Consider the following 12544-nt stretch of genomic DNA (forward strand, 5'->3'; position numbering starts at 1 on the left):
TTCCCAGATGATGTTTGTCATTGGAGTTGCTTCTGGAGCTGGACCACAGATTTGACAGTTCTGTTACCCTATTTTTTCCATCAGATTTTCCAACAATATGGTGTCTCTACTGATGTATGAAGTATTTTAATGTCATAATAGTGCACATAATAAGACTTATCCAGAATTCACAAATGCCAACATTTTGCTATCAGAATTATCTTCTTAAAGTAAAAGTAGCATACATAAAGATGATATACACTTAATATTCTACACTGTTCCCCACCTTTGCTTCCCAGGTCAGCAGTCTCGAATTTGGTAGGTTTCCAGGGTAATGTTAAACTGTTTTCCACATATGTGTATGTGTGTATATATTAATGTATGTCCATATGCATAAACATACATATACACTCCACAATGGAAATTCCCATCAAATTGAGAAGAGAAAATTGTTATGTCATAAGAGAGTGAAATATGTACCATAGTTAAACTTGATGAACCAGAGTGAAATATGCCAGGACTGGTAAACCATGAAAGGTTTTCTTTTAAACACCTGTTTCAATACAACATTTACAGCATATGGAGAATTAAAACACAAAATAATAACATTGTTTATTCTTATTATTATAGAGGAAGAAAAAGTTTTCCTTTGCCGTCTTAGGTTCCCTGGCTGGGTCTAAACATTAAACTAACCAAGACAGATTAACAAGAGAAAAGCATGCATTTTTATTCAATATAAGTTTTATGTGATGTGGAAGCCTTCACAAGGCAATGAAGACCTGAAAAAACAGTTATACATGAGTGTATTCATGCTAGGATTGATGAAGAATGTACAGTTGTGTAGAAAGATGATATGTCATGGAATATGAAGTAAATACAGTAATAATTGGTGGAAATTTAGCCAGGCTTTTTTGTTAGAATTCTTTTCAGTGTCCCTTTTTTGGAGATAAAAATGCTCCTTTCCTCTGGGTACAAGGAGGCCTCATATGAAGGTTCTATAACCTGTTTCAGGGGAAAAGGATGGGAGAAAGTCCAAGTGATCTTCTTGCTTCTGCTGTTTTCTCGAATTCCTTCAGGCTAAAATATTCAATACACCAAGCTGCTATGTTTTGGGGTAGCTTGTTTGGAACCTCATCATTTTCACAGTAAATGTATTGAAAACACAGGAGAATGATGCATACCATGTTCAGTGCAGTGGCTCTTTCTGTGGAGTGAAAAATGACCAAGGTGGGAAATAAAGTGGGGAAGCAGGAAGGACTTCAAATATATATGTATTATCTTATTTCTTTATAAAAACTAAACGTAAGATGACATTTTTATTTGATGGTGCTAAGTGGTGGATACTCAGGTCTTTATTGTTTTTGGTACATTTTCTGATATATTTAAATGTTTCATCATCAAAAATGAAAATTTGTATTATCTGTGTAATTTAAAAACTTAGTTAAATTTCTCATAATTTAGATATCTTCTTAGCCAAATCACTTTTCTCTTTTGAGTTTCCTTTTTGTGTGTTGACACACTGCTTATTTATTTTAATTTCTATATATTTCATCCTATGTCCACGCAAAATAACCATTGTTGATATCGTTGGTATTCATTTGGGTGGTTCCCTCACTCAGCTTCTCTACACAGGCAAGTCTCCCAGTGGGAATGTTAGTTCATTCTCCCTTGAAAGTTACACATATCCTGCCAATGATGTTCTTTCTTTCTCTTCTCTTCCTTCACCTTGCCCCACCACCACTTTCATCCTTACAGTGAATCATGCCAGGTGATCCTATCCATGGAACAAAAAATAACTGCAGGAACCATTGAAAGAGTCTCAGATGTCAGGCACTGGGCTTGGTGATTTTGCTTATCCATTTCTCATCCTTGCAACAATCCCATAAGGATTTACTATGATTCCTATTATACAAATGAATATAGTAGAAGTCTTCTTGCTTAGTCATTACAATTTACTTGTTCACAAAGCAAGTTCTGGAGCCTGGGTTATATCAGATATGGCTGAGTCAAAATCTTACCCCAAATGATTGATGTTGTGATGACGCTATGCTCAGGGCACAGAGTTTCTCATTGGTGAAGCAAAGTTTTGGGACTGTCAGCTGTAAACATTAGGATATTAATAAACTGTTCACATGGGTGGGATGTTTTCTAAACCATGGGTTCATAAGAATAAGGGGCCGGCTCCGTGGCTGAGTGGTTAAGTTTGCGAGCTCCGCTGCGGTGGCCCAGGGTTCGGATCCTGGGCGCGGACATGGCACTGCCCGTCAGGCTACGTTGAGGCAGCGTCCCATATCCCACAACTAGAAGGACCTGCAACTAAGATATACAACTATGTACTTGGAGGTTTGGGGAGATTAAAAAAAAGAAAGAGTAATGGGCAAATGCATTGATGCACCCAGAACCTCGCAAATCAAATGTACACTTTTTTGAGCAATCTATGACCATATTATCAGGTATCTTATCTCAACACACGCAGTAGGAGTGCCATTGAGTTGATCTTGGCTCATAAATTACTAATTCCTGTAGGAGCCAGTACCAGAGGAACCCAACCCTTGAAGAAGCCCAACAAAGGAAAAAGGAAGAGGATCTGAATGTCATGAATAATTTTCAATATTTCTTTTTCTGACATTATCTGCTAATTATACAACTGAGAGAGATGTGTCAAAACAACGAAGGAATAGGAAATGGAGCATACTTCTGTGTATTGGGAGATTAGTTGTTTCCATAATATGCCATAAAAACTCAGAAATAAAGAATGGGATGGGTCCCAATGGGCTACCCAGGAAGGAAAGAACTAAAAGGAAAAATCGATCTAGAAGTAATAACCTATTAATAGAGATTAATTATGACTCCAGTTAGTTTAAAATTTAAAATACTAGAATGACTTTTCCTATTTGCTTTCAAGTAAAAACATGACTGACTGCTAAACAGAAAGTAGTGTGCATGTGTTTATTCATACACTGCTGTGTGTGTGGTATGGAAGGCAAGAAAATTATAAAAATAAGGTCTCATTTTCTCATCTAGTTGTCATTATCATCTTAAGTAACAACTGTTTCATGCTTACTACATGCTAGATTCTCTGCTAAGCAATTAGCATAGATTATTGTTTTTAAATCCCACAACTACAAAAGCATTTGAAGTGTCAAGGTATACTTTGCTCAATTTCCTTTTCACTTCTTAAGGCTGACTGGACAGTCTTTTTTCTTTTCCTCAATCAGAAACAACTCTCCTGTCAAGTACCCTGGACATTTGTGTTGGAAGATTGAGTTTTTCTCACTTAAGATTCTACTTAGGTCACACTAATAAATTGTAGCCCTTTTTGTTCAGTTTTTTTTTTTCCTTCCAAACTCTGCGCATGTGACCTCTTCTTCAATTGTGTTGTTTTGGAGAGTAGAAATGTGCTACTTATCACCTTATGAGAAACGTTTTTATCTTCAAATAATTGGGAGGAAAAGAGAGTCTCATCAACACAGTCATATTGGTTATATAGTGCACATATGTTAATAGACATAGTCATTATACCTTGGGTTATGAGGTAGTATATTCTAATCTTGGAGTAAGGTCCTGGGAGTGAATTTTGTTGGATGCTATAAGCTGAATATCTCAGTATCTATGTACTCAGGGATGAGTTCTTGAAAATCAGGGAAATTGTTTGGGGCTTTATTCAGTTGGAAGTTTTGAAAAGGCAAGTGATGGAATCTGATTGACTCTCAGGACACCTATTACTTTACTACTCAGAGATCATATCACATCTTGGTGTGAGGTCAACTCCAAAGTCTGGCAGCCTGCATTCAAATCCCTTCATCACATCTAACAAGAGCGTCATGAATCCATGTATCTAAAACTTAAACTTATGTTCCCTAAGTGACATCAGGGAAAATGAGGAATAAGAAAAGTACCCAACTTATAGGTCTGTTGAAAGAATGAAATTAGGTAATATAAGCAAACTGCCAACATACATGCCTAGTAATAGTCAGAGTTCCATCAGTGGTTGTGGCAGGAGTTTATAATAATGATTATTTTAGTGATATAACTTCTATTAATACTCAGACTAATTAGAATATTTAGGGAAATAATTTTGTGATAAGAACCCAAATGATAGGACATTGAAATGAAAGCAGGAATTAAAAGAACAGGTTCTTATGAATCCATTGACAATGAAGAGGCATAATTGACTCATGGGATGGAACTCTTACCCAGCCCTCTCTGCAGAGCACTGATGATCAGGGTCACTATTTACTCAAGAAATGTGCTGAATATGTAAAAATTTTCAAATTTTCGTAATATTTTCGGGAGAGTTGTTAGTTCTCCTTTAAATTTTGGTAGAATTTTCTAGTGAAGCCATCTGGGATTTTCTTTGTTCGGAGGCTTGAAATTACTGATTCAATCTCTTTCCTAGTTATTGGTTTGATCATATTTCCCATCTCTTCATGACTCAGTCTTGCTATTTTGTGTGTTTGAAGGGATTTATCCATGTGTTCTACCTTAATTTTGGTGTACAATTGTTCATTGTATTCTCTAATATTTTTATTTCTGTGGCATTGGTTATAATGTCTCCTATTTCTTTCTTTCTGATATTACTTATTTGAAACTTCTCTTTTTTTCTTAATAAATCTTACTAAAGACTAGTCAGTCTCGTTAATCTTTTCAATAAACCAACTCTTAGTTTCGTCGATTTATTCTATTATTTTCCAATTATCTATTTTGTTTGTCTCTTCTCTAATCTTTATTATTTCCTTCCTTCTGATAGTTTTGGATTTAATTTGTTGGTTTTCTAGTTCCTTGAGGCATTTATTTTTTTTCCTTTAATTTACCCCAAGTTACTTTGTATTTCCCTCACAAGTTTTTTCTTTGACTCTTCTGTTGTTTAAGAATGTGTTTTTACTGTCCACATACTGGTGGAGTTTCCAATTATCCTGCTCCAAATGATTTATTGTTTCATTACATCATGATCAGGAAAAGATACTTTGTATGATTGCAATCTTCTTGAATTTGTTAGCACTTGTTTTGTTGCTTAACATGTGCTCTGCTCCTTTGGGAAGAATGTATTTTCCGTTGTAGGTTGGAGTGCTCTGTATATGTGTGTTAGGTGTAAGTGGTCTAAAGTTTATTTTTATCTGCACCTAAAGAAAACGTACACCTCTACTTCTAAATAGAACTAAAAAACATCTCTTGCCTACTTTAGGACAAATCTCTGATAACTCCTCCATCTCTCTGCCACATCATCAATTTTCCCTTTTCATGAATTAATTTCCAATATCACCCAGTACATTTGAATTCCCCCCCCCCAAAAAAAAACAAACAACACAAGAACAACAAAATCCCTCTGGACCCCTGCTTTATCAACACCTTCAATTTTCCACTCCCTTTATAGCAAAACTTCTCAGAAGAGCTTTCTATACCCACTCTACTCAACTCTTCTTTCATTGTTTTATGAAGTGAATCTGTTCAGCGTCTTGCTTCTAGATCTTCTCATTACCCACTCTGAAAGAGCATCAAGGTTCCTTCCTTTAAGTCCATTGTTTAATTTTCTGTCTTTCCCTTAGTTGACTTATCAACAACCGCTCATTTATTGCTTACTGAAATGCTTTCTTTTATTGTCTTTTAATATCATATTTCTTTTTGGATGAACTTCTAACTCACTACTTGAAATTTCTCTATCTCCAAATATCATCTCCCTCATATCCCCAAACCACCAACATTGAAGGGCTTCTTGGATCAGTACTCAGTCCTCCTCTCTAATTACTATTACCCCTTTGCAATAGCATCCACATTCATGGTTGATAGGCTTTCAACGCTCTAAGGAATCTTAAATTTTTGTCTCCATGGAGATGCTCTTCATTGAATTCCAGAAGTTTGCATTCAGTTACCCACTTGACATCCCCATGTAGATGCCTAAGAGGTAACTGAAACTCAGCATTTTGAAAACCAAAATCCTGACATTAATCCACAATATGATATGTAGACAATTTTTCCTATGACCATTAATGACAAATCCCATTTTTCTGGTGCTGAGTTTTCTCCCACTAAGCACCACCCTTGATACTCTTCTTTCTCTTCTACCCTGTGTCCAGTGTACAAGAAAACCCTGTTCTCTGCACCATCAAAATAATATCCAGAATTCAGCCAAATCTTACCATTTCCACAATTACCACCTTGATTTAAGTAACTAAAACTTTAGAATTATTCAAAAGCCACCTTACTTGGGCTACCCAGTGTCTGTCCTTGTAGTCAGTAGGATGTTGACATAATCTGTCTGACATTACCTCATTGATATGATCTTTAATATTTTTCCCATCTCTTGTCTGTTCAGCTCTAATGGACTTCCTGTTATGATTATTCATTTTGTTGGTTTTCTGTTTCGGGATTATTTTTATCGCAACCAATTAGTATTTTGATTTGCAGACTTTACTTGAATGAGAAAGTTTCTCTCGCTCTCACTATGAATGTGCTCACTCTTCCTTATGGAGCAAGTTCACAATTACACTCACCAATCACCACTTCTCTGGTCCTGAATTCCGTTTACTGACACTTGCTACTCAGGGCATTGAGAAGATCACAAATGCGTCCACCAAATCAACAGATTAGTTTAGTTCTTCCTTAGAGCTTTTTTTCCCTCCAATTTTGGATATTCTATATCCACAGTCATGGGCTTAGTCATGGCCTTAACCCTACATTCACCCACTTTTCTCAAATAAATAAGTTCCACTTCTGCCCTTAGCTTCAAGCCCTTAATCATCTTTTAGGACGTTTAATCCTCAGTACCTGAAGGAATGAATATCTTCTCACCTATGACTTAAACCTGTAAGGTCTTTGGCATCAGCCCAGCTACCACTTGATGTTTCAGTTCTTTGGTGATACATGGAAAATTTTATCCTTTTTTGAGCTCATCTATGTATTCCTATATTTTCCTTATTTCTCATGTGTTGTATTGGATGAAGTTAAGAGGGTTAAGAGTGACATTACTATGCCATCTTTTCATAAGTTCATTTTCAAATCATATATCTGAAAAAATAGAGAATAAGAAAGTTCATATAGAAAGAGTTAAAATGCAAAATATCTTGTTTAACGCCCCCCAAAAATAGTGAAGTCCTTGAAAAATATTTTCGGTGAATATTAACATGGGAAGTCATCCACATCTGTTCAGTTATGGATTAAATCTCTTGAGATCCACTAGATAAAGGACAAAATTGCACAGTACCGCCCGTCAGTGACATTGCATTTTATCACAACACAAGTGAAAATAGAGAACCATAAGACAAGCCAAAGTCTCCCAATGTGAATAAAAATGTACATTTAATCTATTGTGTGGACGTAGGAAAAAGTGGTTATGAAGGTCTGAAAGGGGAATATGAAGTCTGTGTATATTGATCACAGTCACAATTGGTCATAGAGATATTTCACATTCTTCTGTGTAAAAAAATAGAGAACAGCAACTAAGGTACAGAAAACGTTCAGTGACTATAAAAGTGCAAGAATTTTAAGTATTAGAATTTTATAATATCTTAGCTGTATTTATAAATATATTATTACCACCCAATACATGAACTATGTTTTCACACTTAAAATTGAATCAAGCTCCAAGATACCACTAATTAGATAGAGATGTTTCTGTTTGTGACTTTAAAAAGCAAAGTCTGGAATTCATTACAAAAGGAGTGTGTGCACGTGTGTGCAAGATATGTGAAATGGAAGTGAACAAGAACATGTGGAGAGAGCTGAACGTTGCACCCAATTGTACAGAGCTACAGAGCTGTAGCTGGCCCACCAAGGTCCGCAACAGCCATCATGAATTTCACTCTTCTATTGTCTTGATCTTTAAGGATTTGCAGTGACCAAGGAGCAGGATGATACTAAAAATATTTATCTGTTGAGGAGCTTTGGATATTTATCCCTCAGGGATTTAGAGATTGCAAAAAGTCAGCTTGTGACAAACCTAATTCAACAGCCCTTGCCTGGTCAGGAAGAAGAACACCTGTGGCTCCATTCAGGGTTGATCTTTCTTGGCCAGGGGCTCATTGCCTCAGCTAGTTTCTCTGCTCTTCCTAAGGAGGTATAGTCTGTCTTCAGTATCCAGGTGACACGTCAAGCCTCATTCCACAGTGATGCCACTCAGGTAACTTAAAGTCGCTTAGTTAATGCTTTGGTAATGAGAACAGGTATTTTACTACAAATTCATCTGTGGGATGAAATGAGGAGATCACATGCATGAAATGATCAGAACCAAGTGCCCATTGGACTGCAGCCTAACTTTCTACTTGTTGACAAGATCCTATGTTCACCCTGTTCTTAATCTGCTATTCTCTTAATTTACTTACTAAAAGAAAGAACCTGTTATTCTCGTGAGCAGAAACCCACCCCTTCTCAATCATGATGGCTGTTACATAACATTCTGACATTCACCTGAATTCTTGTGGTGGTCATGTGGAAGAGGTTTGGTCAGCTTTGCCTTTCATTTTCAACTCTGGGTCCATGTACACCATTGTACAGAAGAGTGTCTGTATTATTCCTGTAGCTCGGCTGTAAGGATGCTGGTGAGAAAGTAGAAACAGATGGACTCAGCCAGCTGTCTTTCTAGTACACATGTTTCTTCATAAAATTACCATGTATTTTATATAACGGCAACAGAAATGCTATAATTTAAAAAATGACCATTCTTCAAGTCATCCAAGAATTAGCAAATGTTGACATTCTGCTTTGTCAGCTTCAGGTTTTTTGTATAAAGTAACAAAATAGGATAGAATAGAAGACATTTCTTTTGTATGTCCCTCAGTTCTTCTTCTCCCCCTCCTAGAGACAATAGCATTAAGAATGTGATAGTATCCCCATATATGTTTTTATATTGCATGTGTATTCATAAACATCAGTAGGATGAAATGCATTAACAATAATACCTATCAGTTAGGGAGTAGGAAAATAAAATGTAGTGAAATACTCTCTGGCAATTAAAATTAATAAAGTGGATTTAAATATTTTAAAATAAAGATAAATTACATAAGAATGCCAATTGTAAATGACATGTATTATATGGTTTGGTTTATATAAAGCTTTCAAAAGGCAAGACAATGAAGTTGATCATGGAACAATAATATCAGTTATAGTAAAAGCTACAAGGGAATAATATGGGAAGTTCATGTAGTGGTTCCCCTGCGGAAGCAAAAAAAGTTAAGATTGTTCAAATACATGATGTGGGGGATTCACATATATCTGCATTATTTATTTCAATAAAAACACTTACAATGACAATAGTGAAATGTATGAATTTGCACCCCAGTGTTAGGCTAACAGTGGGGGAAGGGAGCTGATCTTTCATATCCTAATTTAGAAAGTAGTGAGACAAGTGACTAGTAAACTGTATCCTTCAGAGACAACATTAACGTCCACCATACTTATGTCATTATCTATAAAATTGGCATAATTAGAATACCTTTGTGGTATGAAATGATTGTGACATAATTGACTTCATCCATGAGAAAGCCTTCATTTGTAACAAGAAAAAGAAGCTCTAAGTTTCAAGTTATCAAACAATTAAAAAAGTTATCTTTCATTACAGGGACTTCAGAGATAGGGAATGTACAGGAAGAATAGTGATTCATTAAGATCTCCATGAAGAGTCTTTGTCAGTGTCAGCATTTGGTGGTAGCAAACGCAGGCGTCTTATGTGGACATGGTGCCCTGAGACAGAAATCTGCCTGCTCTTCCCTGGGGAAGCTGTTAACAGAGCTTTCCAAGCAGTCAACAAGATGACCTCTCTGTAGTGAGTTGAATGTTGACCCTCAAAATGCTATGTCTACACTTTAATCTTCCTAACTTGTGAGTATTAACTTACACTAAGAGGATGATTGTACTGATTTGGAAAAGGATATTTACAGAGGAGGAGTTTATTCCGTCTTATCTGGGTGGGCCCTACATGTATAATTTTAAGATAGACAGAAATGAAGATGACACACAGAAAAGGAGGAAGCAATGTAGCTATGGAGACAGAAATTGGATTAATTTGGCCAGTATTTGATCATTCTTGTCTTACAAGATGGTCATTATCTTAAGACTCTGATGCATCTCTAAGATCCCAGTATATATCTATTTACTGTTTACTGAATAAATTCACTTTCTTTTCAACTTGTTAAAGTTTGAAATTAATGAATGCATCCTTTGACTTGTTGTTATTCTCTTCATTGTGCATCTGAGATTCAATTATGTTGTTGGATTTAGCAGCTATTTATTTATTTTCAGTGTTTTCTATTTGTATATTATGTACGGTGACATTAAAAAATAGGAAACTTTTCAAGTTTTTAAAACTGGACTTTTTTCCACCTTTATTGAGGTATAATTGACAGTTAAAACTATATATTTAAAGTTTAAAATGTGATGACTTGATGTATGCATCCATTGTGAAATGATTACCAAAATCAAATTAATTAACAAATCAATCACTTCACATAGTTACCATTTATTTTGTTTAGAACACTTAAGATACACCCTCTTCATAAATTTCAAATATACAGTAGAGTATTTTTAAGTTTAGTCACCACGCTGTGAATTAAATCCCTGGACCTGATTCATTTTATAACTGAAAATGTATACCCTTTGACTAACATCTCCCGACTTCTCTGACCACTCCAGCACCGGGCAACTGCTATTTTACTCTCTCTTGTTTTGGCTTGTTTTGGCTTGTTTTACTTGTTTTTACGACTCCACATGTAAGTGATACCATATAGTATTTGCCATTCTCTGGTGGGCTAATGTCCTCCAAGTTCAACCATGTTGTCACAAAGGAAAGAATTTCCTTCTTTTTTGTAGCTAAATAATAGTTCATTGTACGTGTGTACCATATTTTCATCATCCATTCATCCATCAATGGACACTTAGGTTGTTTCTATATCTTGGCTATTGTGAATAATACTGAAATGAACATGCAAGAGCAAATATCACTCTAGGATACTGATTTTGTTTCCTTTGCACAGACACCTAGAAGTAGGATTCCAAGATCGTATAGTAGTTCTATTTTTATTTTTTAATTTAGGTATAAGTGAAATATAGATTTATATTAGTGTCAGGCATATACTTAATGATTCTATATTTGTACATATTGTGAAATGATCACCACAATAAGTATAGTTATCATCTGTCACTATACATATTTACAGTGTTTTTCTTGTGATGAGAACTTTAAGATTTACTCTCTTAACATCTTTCAAATATGTAATACAGTATTATTAACTATAGTCACAGTGCTGTATATTTCATCCTCATGATATTTATCTTATAACTGGAAGTTTTTACCTTTTCATTCCCTTCACCAATTTCTCCCACCCATACTCCCCCTGTTTGACAACCACCAATTTTTTCTCTATATCTATGAGCTCGGGATTTTGTTTTGTTTTATTTTAGATTCTACATATAAGTGAGATCATGTAGTGTTTGTCCCCCTCCATCTGACTTATTTCACTTAGCGTAATGCCCTCAAGGTCCATCCATGTTGTCACAAATGGTAGGATTTCCTTCTTTTTTATGACTGAACAACATTCCATTGTACATTTATAGTGTACAATCTATATTATATATATATGTATACATATATATATGTCACATCCTCTTTATCCAATTACCCATCCATGGACACTTAGTATGCTTCCAAATATTAGGGAAGTTAATACGTGGATATATTTTATTGAGAGCCACCATTTCACCAACTACAGATGTCTTCTTGTCTCAATCAAAAGACACATTTTTATCTGAAGCAGCGGAGAACTGTTTTCTGACTCTGGCCATCATGCTCAAGTATGATACTGCATTTGCTGGCACAACCTTGTGATCTTGAGGAGAACCAGCCCTAGGATTAAGCTACCAAATGGAGGAATGAATGATCTATACTTTGTTGTTTTTGTACACTCCCCCGACCTCTGGAGTCTTGTAATGACAGGTAATTCCCTTTACTGTTTGACCATACTAGAAATAGGAATTGTTTTTTTCTTATTAGAACTGAAGGTTTCCTCAGTGATGAAGTTCAAATATCTCACATTCATCTCAAACTACTAAGATGATATCATTGTGCCAATTTTGTAGATAATGAAACTGATTATAATGGATGCTAATGTTGCCTCAAAAGAATATAGTTTGCCAGTGACTGGTCCTAATAATTACCTAAATTACGCTATGAAGGATAAGCTCCCTGTCTCACTGTAGGCCTAAGTTTATGTTTCAATTGACATGTTCATATCATGGGAGCAGGTGGAAGCCAGCTCCAGAAGTCACCACAGCTGTTCTTCCTGCCATCATTCTTTCCCTGCACTATCCATCTTCTACACCTTTCCTTCTTCTGAGAGTCACCATGAAAATATTACTGCAACTTTAACACTACTTCAGATTCTCCTTATATGAAACCTGAGAAAAGAGAATGAGTTAAGAATTTAAATCATTTGTCAAACAACACAGATCTACACAAAACAAAATTCAGATTAAGTCAGGTTTCAATCTCAAGTTAAGATGTATTTAGCCATTATGTTATCTAGTCATTTTAGAAGAATTTAGTGACAGAAGAACCCAGGCTCAACAAAAGATAAGT

The sequence above is a fragment of the Equus asinus genome, chromosome 20 (genome assembly GCF_041296235.1).
Source record: "Equus asinus isolate D_3611 breed Donkey chromosome 20, EquAss-T2T_v2, whole genome shotgun sequence".
Taxonomy (NCBI): Eukaryota; Metazoa; Chordata; class Mammalia; order Perissodactyla; family Equidae; genus Equus; species Equus asinus.